This window comes from Harpia harpyja, chromosome Z (genome assembly GCF_026419915.1).
Source record: "Harpia harpyja isolate bHarHar1 chromosome Z, bHarHar1 primary haplotype, whole genome shotgun sequence".
NCBI classification, from domain to species: domain Eukaryota; kingdom Metazoa; phylum Chordata; class Aves; order Accipitriformes; family Accipitridae; genus Harpia; species Harpia harpyja.
Window position 1 is genome coordinate 60,199,221 of NC_068969.1, and position 12,441 is coordinate 60,211,661.

At 39.7% G+C, this 12,441-nt stretch overlaps 1 protein-coding gene across 3 annotated transcripts in view; it reads right to left on the bottom strand.

Annotated features, from left to right (window-relative positions):
- Positions 1 to 12,301, bottom strand: part of PCGF3 (polycomb group ring finger 3) — a 63,143-nt gene extending 50,842 nt beyond the window's left edge. Inside the window, exon 1 of one of the 3 annotated variants that reach the window (XM_052776677.1) lies at positions 11,984 to 12,301. The gene's annotated coding sequence lies outside the window, so the exon portion shown is untranslated. Of the gene's footprint in view, positions 1 to 6,765; positions 6,822 to 11,983 lie in introns of those variants that run through there. The other 2 variants (XM_052776667.1, XM_052776672.1) reach the window with 2 other exon arrangements.
- Positions 12,302 to 12,441: the final 140 nt, after the last annotated feature.

The following is a 12,441-nucleotide window of genomic DNA, read 5'->3' on the forward strand; positions in this document are numbered from 1 at the left end:
AAAAACTGCACTCATGCAATAAGCACAAAAAACATTCTCCCAATACAGTAATTTTTGCAGCTCTTGGCTTATCTTGACATGCCACCTTTACCATACTAAAAAAGAACAAGAACACGAAGAGTAGCCCTAAGCTACTGATATTCTAACCCGGCCATCTTAACAGTTTTTTACCTTTACAGCTTTTCAGCAATTAAGTGCAATAACTTCAGCCATTAGAAGCAGCAGACAGCACAGAGGTTTGAAAGTATGTTTTACCAAAACAGAGAAGATATTCACAACTATATTTCATCACCCATGTTTCTCATAGGCTGTAAGTTCTGAACTTATCTTAAGGTGTTTGGGATCAGTCACACTGCATACAGGAAGGATTCCACCTCACACTTTAGGCAGACTTAATGAAATCATTACAGTGACATTGTTGAAGAATAACTCAGAGATTTAGAACAGTTTGACTATTTTATGCAAGATGTATTTTGTATATATCAAATTAAAAAGTAAGGCTCTAATCAGAAAGGCACACAGTTGGCATTCATAGAGTAAGGACACCCTGGAACAATTAGGCCCTGATGTTTTGAGGATGCTGCGTGTACACTGCCAAGTTGGCAAGAATACTCAAGGTCCATCAGAGAGAAAAGAAACATTAAGGATAATTGGACCTAATTAATATAAGATGTGACTGATAAAAAGAAACATTCTGCTCCAGAAGGTGCCAAAGGCCAGATGATTGCCAAAGAAGCATGAACTGGGGGAAAGGTAACGGTGGCAGGGGGAGATTGCGATGTCTGACTCAGTTCCAGGCTGGAAGAACTTGCCCCCCGAAACCTGCAAGGAGCATGTGTGCTAATCTACATAGCAAGCAAGGCTAAATATAACTGGCCAATAGTAGATGAGATGGTGACTACTAACCAATGAATGTAAATTTAGGCAGGTTTTTACTAATCACATAACAGAATAAATACATTGTTTTTCTTTGGTGTGGTGTGCTAGCTTTGTGGAATTACCATCTAGGACCCATCTTTGCGCAAATATGAAATAAATAATGTCTCTCCTGAGTGTGTGATTATTGGCTCATTGCACACCGGGAAACGAATCTGCTTTTCAGACAACAACATAAGCCTGATATCTCTGAAGTTTCCTTAGACTGATATGTTTGCTCATGTAAAACAAGTACTACATTTTCAAGTCAGAGTGCAGAAACCAGCATTCTCAAGTACCTGTCTAACTGACCACAGATTTTTTTTTTTTTTTTAGTGTTTTTTCTGGAGGGTGGGATTTTTGTCATTTAAGAACTGGAACAACCATCCTTTCCCACCCAACCCCATTGCAAATGATTGAAGAACACTCCAAATTTCCAGTTCAAAAAGGTTCACAACATTCTCAACAGGATAACAGTCTTTGAAAACTTAACACTTGTAGAAAAAATTATACCTTTAAAGCCCTCACATTCCATTCATTTTCATTTCTTCCTCACCATCATTAGATCCAGTGTTCTGCATGTGTGTAAGAAGGGAGGGAAGAAGTTAAATGTTTAGTGATACAAAAACATGCATTATCTTCCACAAAGAAATGACACTTCACAGAAAAGATATCTGCAATTATCAAACCTTTTTTCATTTTGTTGGTGGGTTTTGTTTCTTTGTTTTGGGTTTTTCTGATGTTTCACTGGCCATGTTGCAGTAAGGAAAGATTTCCAAAATTTAACTGTTAAGATATTTTTTCACTGCATAATCTAATAATGTGTCACAGTTCAAGAAAACCTCATAGAACATATGGAGTATCATTCAATCATTCTAAATTTTGCATCAAAGCCATTATTAATAGGTAGTTCTGCAAACTCTGACCAAAAAACAGAGCAACACCATTACAACATCACTATCTTGTCTGTCAGTCCTAACGCTGCAACATGACACCAGTTTAATGGACAAGGACTCTTGACAGAGAAATCCAGTGGAAAACAATAGCATGAGAAGATTCAGCATTTATAAAACTGAATTCTTTGCTGTGACCTGATCGCTGCTGTGACCTGTGATCTGACTTCTGCTATTTTATTTAAAACAGAGAAAAGTTGCTTGGCAGTAGGCAGGAGCTGAAAGGTCTAAATTATTAAGGCAACAAAATAGTCTCACCACGAAACTAGTTTCACTTGTGTAAGGGCTTTGAGAGCTTCATTTCTGCGGTTTTAGAAATTATTTGCTGCAACTGTCCACCCTCCTTGCTAGAGGAGGACACCTAGAAGCAAAAATTCCTTATACATCAAGGTGCTTATTTTCACAGTACCAAATATTAGCACAAGCCATGGACGAAGGCAGCTTTATGCCAGTACAGGCTCAATGTAGTTGAAGAGCAAGGGGAAACTCTTCAGAAAAAAGGCAGGTGGAATGAGAGCTAGATCGACCAACTTGACTGTCAGCCGTAATTCTCAAGTGCTGTTCTTACAGCATACATTAGTAAGATCTCCCAAAATGATGGTCTGCATTTCCCTTCTTATGTTCAGTAAGATCTACACTTTAATAAGGAATAGCCATGAAAACGTTCTCTAAACTGCCAAATACCAACAGCTTAACAGAATCTCAGAGAAAGTAAGCAATTACCAGTTTCCCTTACTACAACTTACTCAGCACCTGCTGCAGCACTAACACAAGCTTCACATACTCCAGCTAGCGAAGAAATTAACTACCTCCTGAACAGAAGTTTCCCTTCCCAGCCCTGTACATAGTCGTTTTGTCATATGCTCAAGTCTGTCCCTCCAGAGTCAGAAGTATAGAAGACACATCTTTGAACAGAACAAAAGTTAAATTGCTCTTCCTTATCCAGTCATGGTAATTAATGGTACTCTACAGCCTCTGGGATAGTTTAGTTTTAGTCCATGAACAAGTTGAAGACACGCTCTGTATTTAGATCTTTGCACAAAACTCCTCAGAATCCCTTAAAACAAGTACAGATGTCAGCTTTTATAGGTATGGGAAGATTGTTGGTGAAAATAAAGAAATGAAAACAAACAACCAATAGCCAAGCAGCTAGCTCTTTCCAACTTCATGTAAACAAAGACAGCACTAACAGACAGATGAAACAAAGTAATAGACTTAATAAAAAATAAAATGAGTAGAAGAATGGATCAGTAGACCAACTTTTTTGGTGTTTTTGTTTGTTTGTTTGTTTTAAAAGAGACACCGATGTAGAAAACTAGTATGAAAACAGACAAATAACCACTAAATGGCTTTTATGCTGTGAGGAGTCAAGCATTCACAACAGTACTTCACAACAACATAATGATTCTATGATACGCTGCAAATCTTTATAATCTACAGCAGCAGATCAGAAAGCAGCAAGCTACGAAGAAAGCAGTGGCAAGTCATCCATGAGCTAGAGCTTTTTATATCAATCTTTCATTCATTCTCTACGAAAAGGTATCAATCATTAAAAACATACTGAACTTACAGAATTACCACGTAATTGACAATTACCATTTAAAGAGATGGCCATTACCAACAAAACTCTTCAGCTGCACATTCGTACAAACTATACAAAAACTGTAGCAAGAAAATATTCTCTGAAAAGGTTCAGTGTAAACAGCATCTGACAGTCCACGCAAGAAATAAGTAAATGAACAAGCACTACCTTTGCTATGTATCATAGTAATTGCATTCCAGGCATATGTGAAGTCTCCTCCCAGGAATTTTTAAAGGCAAAGTCACTTTCATAGACCCTTATTGCTACCTACAACAAATTGCAAACACTAGGTGGATATATGACATGTGGAGTAAAAAGGGAAAAAACAGTCTTTCAGTGCAAGGTATTAACTACTGCAGCCTACTAGCAGTAGCTACAGGCTTTAATTTGGTTCCTCTCTGCAATTCACCAAGAATTGCTTTTGGAGACCAAACTATGGCATAAGGGACAATGAAAATAACTTACAAACATTAATAAAAATGTAATATGTTGTTTAAATAGATGACATCTTCACTGACACTCTTTCCCTCCATTCTTTACAACACAACTTAATAAAATACCTCACAAGAAACATGTATCATTAAAAGTTTGGCTGACAAGGTCAGAACAGATCCTGTCTCACAGTGAACTCCACACAGCAAATCCTGGGCATCTGAAAGACTTTTTCTCTCAGGATGTACCATGTGTAGACCTCTTCATACACTGTGAGCATTTGAAAAAGTAATTTCAGGGGGAAAAAAGTTCATTCCTTTGTTTTTGGATTAAAGCTGGGAGGTGAGCGAGCTGAATTTTTTTTTTTTTTTCATTTGCATGCTAAAATTGTCAATGTCTGCAGATGGCGATAACGGATGGCTAACTTGAAAAAAGGTTACTTATCATGGGAAGAAATAAGTGGCTAAGGAATCTTGGGGATAAGCAAAAGCAGCTCATTCTTCCCTTGTCTTCACTCTTCCAGTGAATATAACTTACAGTAACATCAGGCCTAATAATGGAGGCTACAGAAGAGGAATCTGGAATCTTTTCACTTATCCTTATGCTCTGTATTTCCGCATTCTAAAGATAAAATAAATCCCCATGACACTTTCCAATCACCTCCAGAGATTCAATTCAGTGTCGACTCATGCTTGTGATTGGAGAATAAATTGGAGCAGTGGCTTTGGAAGCCTACCTCAAGTCCCACTAGGCAAGTCATCTGACCCATGTGGCAGAGTGATGGAGCGAGGAACTGAAACATGGGGACAGAATGTACGTTCCCTTCCCAAAGTAGCAAAAATACTTAATTTGTAGACCAGAATCCATTTACATACTTCATCACAGAATGGCTTATATACAGTTAGTCCTACACTTTCTTGTGTCCCATTGCATTGTTAACTTCAGTAAAAAAGAAAAAAGGCCAGAGTAAAATATCTTTTTGTCAAAAAAAAAAAAAACCAACAAAACAAAACAAGGCATTATCCTCTCTGTATCTGTAACACTTTGTCCAAATTCAAGCCATTTTTAGTCATAAAATCATAATCACACAACCCATGAGCTATTATCATCTGGGCATGATAACCTTACATAATTTGAGTAACTGTTACAGATTAGAGCAAACATATTCCTGATAAACAATTTCTGGTGGTAGCATCTAAGACTATGCCTAAAAAGTTGCACTAAAAATGACTGCAACTAATACAGTCCTTTTTATACCTACATATTTTGAAGATATTAACAAAATAAAACCTTCAAGTGCCAAAATTCATTTAATACCACTTCGATCAACACACACAGACTGCTTCTGGTAACTTCTGTCAAGTCTCGAAAGAATCTCACATGCAAGAAAGTAAACTGAAGAAAATTAGCTCCACTAGTTACCCAGAAGCCTTTTTATGTGGTCCAGTGCCATTTATGCTACCTCAGATATAAGCCTATACAAATCTAGACTAGTTTTCTTATGGACAGTGGTTGAAATAAGTATGAATGAAGCATTTTATTAATATAAACACAAGCCTCTTCTGAAATTGTTACAGAATGATCTGGTCTTGAGAGGGACTTCTACCTCATTCTAGCCAGTCAAGAAATAGAAGTACAAGATTAGAAACACAAGAATAATAAATTGTTATGCAAATACACTACTCACTCTGGTGCCACCAAGCATAACGCTACTGTTAACCAGGATAAATGTTACTAAAAAGCACCTTTCAATTAAACTGCTCCTGCTCAGTAACAGTTAGATTGAAACTTCTGGTAAAACAAGGTATTACCACAGTATTTCAAATGGACTCAATTTTATATTTCACTGCAGGAATAGACATAGATTGTAGCAATGAACTTCAGAATTTAAAAGTACAGATTCAAGGTAAGGTAATGATAATTTATGAAATCCAAACACACTGGGAAAAGATGGTTGGGAAGGAAGAAAGGATTTTCCAGGAAAAAAAATACAAAAATATTGGGCATTTCTTCACAATTTGCCTGAGAACAGTATGAGCATAGATCAAAGAACTTTCCTTTACCAAGATTTTAACTAAACACCTGTGAATTAATCATCATCTTATGGCAACCCAATACAAAAAGCAGGACATTAAAGCATAAATTGATTTAAGATGCAAGGCTACTTTGCAATCAGCCTTAGGAAACTGCTATAGGAAAAGGCAGTTTAGTTACTTCATTCAACAAATCAAATAAATCCATGCAAATAAATCCATGCAACTGTTCCTAAAAAAGGTAAATGTTCATCTTTAAACCTGATGGATTTCACTCACAGAGCATAATTTTTTACTACACTGTTTCCCAGCAACACAAAAGAGCTTTTCTGCAAGTGCAGATTTCTGCACAGGGCAAGAGCAACTTGCACTTGTGGGTAAGAAATTCTAAGTGAGCATTTAACAAGTGGTGGTGTTATGCTTGCTTTTCCTTGAAAAAGATTCAGTAAAGCTTGAAAAACAGTCAGGAAACAGCCAACTAGTATAGTGCTAAAGCAAGAAAGACTAAGGGAATCCCTTCGTTGTAGCACCGCAACTGTGGGGCTTTCATAAGCGCAGACAGAACCAATCAGACAAGCACTGTACGCTGGTTTGGGGTCCACACCTTAGAAAAAAGGAATAATTCAAAGATGGAAAGAAAAGTATTTCACGCATTAAAAGGACTGATTTGATTACAGTGTGTTAGCACTCTCTTAAGTGCAGAAATAGTGTTAGAAGTATCTTTAACAGATACAGGTTTAACAAAAGTTAGAGTCTGAAATATAAATACTTTGATTTAGAAACAAGGGCATGTATTTTCAGCTGTGTGCATGATTCAGTACTTAAACAAGCACATAAAAAATTCCCTTACCTCTTGCTTATTTTGAATCCTCAAATCAAGATCGGAGTTCTTGTGTCTAGAACACACTTTATATTTTAGGAAAAAAAATATAAATGAAACAAAACCCAATTATTATCACAATGGAACAGTATGAAATACAATCATCTGAAACACAGAGTTAAGATAAGATCTCAGTCCATACACAACTTTTAACTTACAAATGTCTCTATGTCAAAATGATTTTTGGGAAAAGTCACTCTGAAAGAACAAAGCATGCCACCATGTTACACACACAAAAAAATCTCATTCCCCAAATAAGTTCTGCTGATTGCCACTGCTCAGTACAACAAATAGATTTGTTATAATAAAAATAAACATCTTGTCTACTAAAGTAAAATAAATTTGGCAATGTCCTTCAACTAAGTAATCAACTGACCTATGGCTTTCACTATGCCAATCTGCGTACTAAAACTAATAGTTCAGATACAACAAAATGTCAGAGACAATTATTCATAAAGAATATATAAGTTAGTCAGCTGTATTGTACCTTTCAGCTTGTTCTTTCAGGTGACAAACTAGAAAAAGCTGTACAGCACAACACATTACCTGACAAAAAATGGGCAAACACTGCACTGGCAATGCTTACATATTTTCATGAATAAATGACATTTATGGTTACAAACATTAATACAACATTTGCATGCACATTGCAAGAGAAGATAGCAGAGATGACCTGTTCTGGCATAACATCACACATAATTCACACAAGATTTGCATTATATCCAGTAACATCACAATGATTATATAATAATCAACTAAAGATAGTATCACTGACTATGTTATGCAGAGAGTAAAAAGAAAGTTCTTAACTAAACCTGAAAAACTTGACAAGATGCCATTTGCAAGTCAGCAAATAACACAATACTCATTCTGGTAATCTGAAAAAACAACTTTCTTGTCTTAATTAAGCAAATACAGCACAGTACATTCTCGCCAACATACAACATACACACAATGCTTCCTACCTTAAATCAAAATGAATTTATGCTATTCACAAAGCAAAGATATCCTCAGTTTCCAACAATAAGGATAGCCTCAGTTTCAAACAAGAAGGATTCTTATTGCCACCAAACCACAAGCCCTTTTAATGTAGATATACTTCTATGTTATTGTCGGTCACAAGGTGAGGATACAAAATAGTTATCTGCTAACGTCAACCTAAATATATGTCTGTAGGGATAATAATAAGTCTCCTTCTTGCCAATTTGCAGAGAGATGGAAAATAATGGTAGAGCTAGTTTAAATAAGTTCTTCCACTAGCAGCAAAACTACAAAAAAACCTGGTTTTCTTCACAGTTGCATATTTCTTCCTTATAATCTTACCCTGCATTGTAGTAATGCCAACACACATACCTCAATTATCTCCATTTCTCCCCCCCACCCCCTCAACAATTTCCCCCACTGGCTCCATCAACTTAAAATTGTGATTTGAAAAAGAGGCAGTCATAACTGTGAGAGCAGTCATCTTTTGGCACAAAGAACAAGTTACTTGAGCTCATCATACTTTGCCATTCCCCCCACTTTTGAATAATACATGCTATGTTTGACAAAGGAATAGAAAGACCCTGAAGTTCCTACGTAAAATATGAAGCTCCTAGTATAAAGTACTGTTTCTGATTAAGGAAAAAAAAAGAAAAAAAAGAGAAAATAGTATCATTGATCAACTCACTGCTGCTTTATTCCTTCCTACAATGCTGGCTCTTCAATATGATTACAGGACTTCAGGTCTCTGCAGTATCAAACTTCAATCAAACTTTCAAAAGCAAATAAGGCTTTCAATCTCACTACTTCTCACCACACTGAGTATTTCACTTTCATAGTCTGTTGATTTAAATATAGATGCACTTATTCAGTAAAATTAACTTGAGAAAATCTAATTCAGATAGGAGCAGCGAGTTTTTTCTTGGCTCTTTAGAGCAATTATAGAACAAACACTGTTTACAGTGTGTCTTCAGTTAGCAGTGAAACTGTGTTACATATCACAATAGCAAAGACTGCTTTTAATGCAGAATAACCCCTTTCTCTCTTCCCTTTTATTGCATTTATGACTGTCACATATTAGCTACACTTAAAGCCTAATACAGCAAGCTTGCATTTTAAAAAGGGAGGTGCAAGGAATGCAAAACTATAAATTTACTTCAAGACAGACCTTCAAAATAAATCTTGCCTAAACTAAAAGACAGACAGCTTCTGCCTGGCTTTTAACCTACTCCAATCAAACTGCCCTGAGCAGGTTTTCTCTACATTTCCTCTAAACATACCTAACCTAGCAAATCAGAGTAATTTCAACCATCATTAAACATCTTTACTAGCAATGACAAAAAGAGGACAGAGTTTAAACTACTAAACCCTCAGGAACGCCAACAGTCTTAAATCCACTGCATCTCCAAATACCATTATCAATAAAAGCTTCCATTTAGTAACTCTACTTCCTCATGTGTACCAATAGCAGTACACAGTAGTTCCCAAGCAAAAAAATAGAGAAAATGTTTATTTTATAACATACAGGATCATTACACTTTCTTGTAAGCTGGTATCATCTCTTAAGACAGTAGCTGAAAAGTGAAACACTATCAACATGCATGCTTTTCAAAACATCATGTCAACATCCACTTTGTAGGTCATATCTAGCTTAGAGCTTCAATGGAAATGCTTCTACTTCTACTTACAGAGTTTCCCAGAGAGTTCAGGAATTTAATCTGAAATTATTTCAGTCCTGGGAGATCATTACCTGACAAAAGCGAAAAAGGCCGCCTAGATTAAACAGTCATATGGGCAAAAGAAAATGGAAGCTATTAAAGCAAATGTAGAATGGTTCTTGACAAGAAAGCTTACCTGTATCTCAAATACAAAGCTTAGAGATGACCTCCTCTAAATCATGTAGGTACTCAGGAGAAGTAAGAGTAGGTTGGGCAGCTGCAGCAACTAGAAGCTGTACTTTACAGTCTCTTAGTAGAAGTCTTTCATAGCATGGTAATTAATTTCTGCCATTCTAGGCATTAGTATTAGGCAACCATAGTTACAATCTCTTAGTCGACTTTAAAACAGCATTTAGAAGCGTTCAGTCTTGATTTTCTATGGTGACAGCAGAGTAACAAGATCAAGCTGGCTAGATCAGCCCACATAAAGAAATCAAACAGATTTTGCTCAAAAAGTGATTTACAAAATGCTTTAAAATTTATTTATTTCCAAGCTTTCTGTTGCAGTACCCCATGCATCTCTTTAGAAAACTGCCTGACCCTTTTCTAATGCATCCTACATGATCTCACCAAGTACCTTCAGTTCTGCACAGGTTCTGTATTTTAAACACATTATAAAGTATCTACAAGTACAACTTACATTGAAACAGTAGAGCTACTGGAAGGGTACAAGGTTTCTATCTCTATTCACCTTCTCACCAACCAAAGAATTATATGAATTGCAGAGCACCTTTATGAGACACGATAAGTATCACAGTTCGGATTCTCATCTGATCTGCCACTAAAAGAATGAACATAAAGTTCAAAAGTATGCTACCCAACAATAATAACAATATATTTAGCATATGCCTAGTTGTTCATGCTTTATAAACAAAACCAATTTATAATGGAAGATACATACACGGGATGCTCCTTAAACATAAGGTTCATCTCAACCGTTTTGTGTTTGTTGTGTTTTTTTTTTAAATTCAAACCTTTTCATCCACAAACTTAATTCTTCCGTGAAGCTCTGGAAGACAATTACGTAGCATTATTTTGAAAAACACCAAACAAAATATTTCCAGAAGAACATTCCAGAGCATATAATACAGATAATAAAACAGAATTTCTTGAACTGATTTCTCAGAGGCACACATTTCATACAGAAGACAGGAAATGGCTAAACTAATTTGACACAAAGCATGCATAGAGTGATAGTTTGCAACAATTAAAAAAAGAAAAAAACCAAACGTGAAGTAACAAAAGAACATCCAAGTACTTCATAAACCACAATCATCAAGCCTCCTGTGAGCCTTATTAACTTCAGGACATGCTAAACTTTCCACACAGGACACTCTGAAGCAATGGCTGACACTTTCAGACTAAAAGAGTCTAACTTAATAGACCCAAATCTGACAGCATGACAACTCACTAAAACTCAGTGGTCGAGAAAACAATCAGAATTTTGTAATATCAAAAAAAAAAAATATATATATGCTAAGACCTTAAAACAACTCAGACCACAAGCGTTCTATATTTTACCCACGAGTACCACTTCACTTCCTACTTCTCACAAGGCTTAAAATCCCATATGCCACTTAGATACACAGTACCGAAGCCACACACCTGCACAGGTGAGGTCGTACACGCAAGGGGCATGTCCCTTCTATTCTCTAGCTTACTGGAAACGGTATCTCCACCGCTACCAACCGCCACCCCGCCCCTCAAACCGACCCCTTCTCCCAAAGCCGTGGAGTTTTGGAGCCCTGCAAACCCACCACTGAAGGGGACGAAGCATTCAGGGACAACTCGGGACAGCTCCATCCACCCCGCTCCCCACAAGCACCACGGCCTTGCCCGCGGCTGAGCTGCCTGTCCCGGGCCCCTCCACAGAACAGGCAACTCTGCTCGGGGGTAGGAAGGGGTGGAGGGGGGGGTGCCGGGGTTTCCTTTCCCCCAGAAGACAAGAGCCACCTTCCCCTGGGGCGGGGGGGCAGCTGTCCAGACAGACAGAAGAACGAGGACAGACGCTCCCCTGGCCCACAGAAGACCCCCTGCTCCGGGAGGGGTGTCTGGGGAGGGAAACCCCACACAAAATCCAATCTCCCCTATTAACACCGCCCCCCTCCCCGAGGATACAGCGTGCTTGCTGCAGCACGGGAAGTTCAAGCACAGCACACCGGTGCACCCCCCTCAAACCCCGGACACCTGGGAGGCAGAAGGCCCACTCCTCCGTGGACCCCCCCCGCCGTGGGACAGCGAAGACCCTCGCCCCGCACCCTCCCCCATCCTCACGCACACCCGTGCCAGGAGGCCCACCCGCAGCCCCCCACCGCAAACACCGGCGGGCGGGGCGGCCGGGGGGGGGCAGGCCCGCGCTGCCCCCAAGACCCTCGCCGGGCCTCACCCGGCCCGCGGCCCCACAGCGGGGCGGGGGAAGGCCGGGACCTCCGCCCCGCTACCGGCGGACCCCCACGCCACCCCACGCAACGCCGCGGCCACGAACTGACCTGACGGGGGAGGGGCGGCGCCGTGTCCGTTAGGCGGGGGAGGGGCGCGGTCGCGTCTCGGGGCTGGCGGGGGGGGTTTGCTCCCCACCACCGATCCTCTGCTCCCCGGCCCGTCCTTCCCCGGGCGCCACTGCAGAGAGAAAGCAGAGGATGCGAGCGAGGTAACGCGAGACAGAGGGAAACACCAGCCCCTCTTCTCCTCCCCCGCCAAAAAAAAATTAAAAAAAAAAAAAAGAGGGGGGGGAAGGAGAGTAAAATTAAAAGGCTCGGCCCGGAGTTTAAAACAAAGAGGCGGAAATAGCCGAGCGCGGCCCGAGTGGAGCCGAGCGGGGGCGCCGCCGCGCTCCGGGCGCATGCGCGCGGGGCGCTCACCCGGGCACGGCTCCGGCTGCCCCCTCCCCCGAGGAGCGGGGCTGGCCCACGCGCCCTCCCCCGCCCTCCCCCCCCCCCGCCGCGCG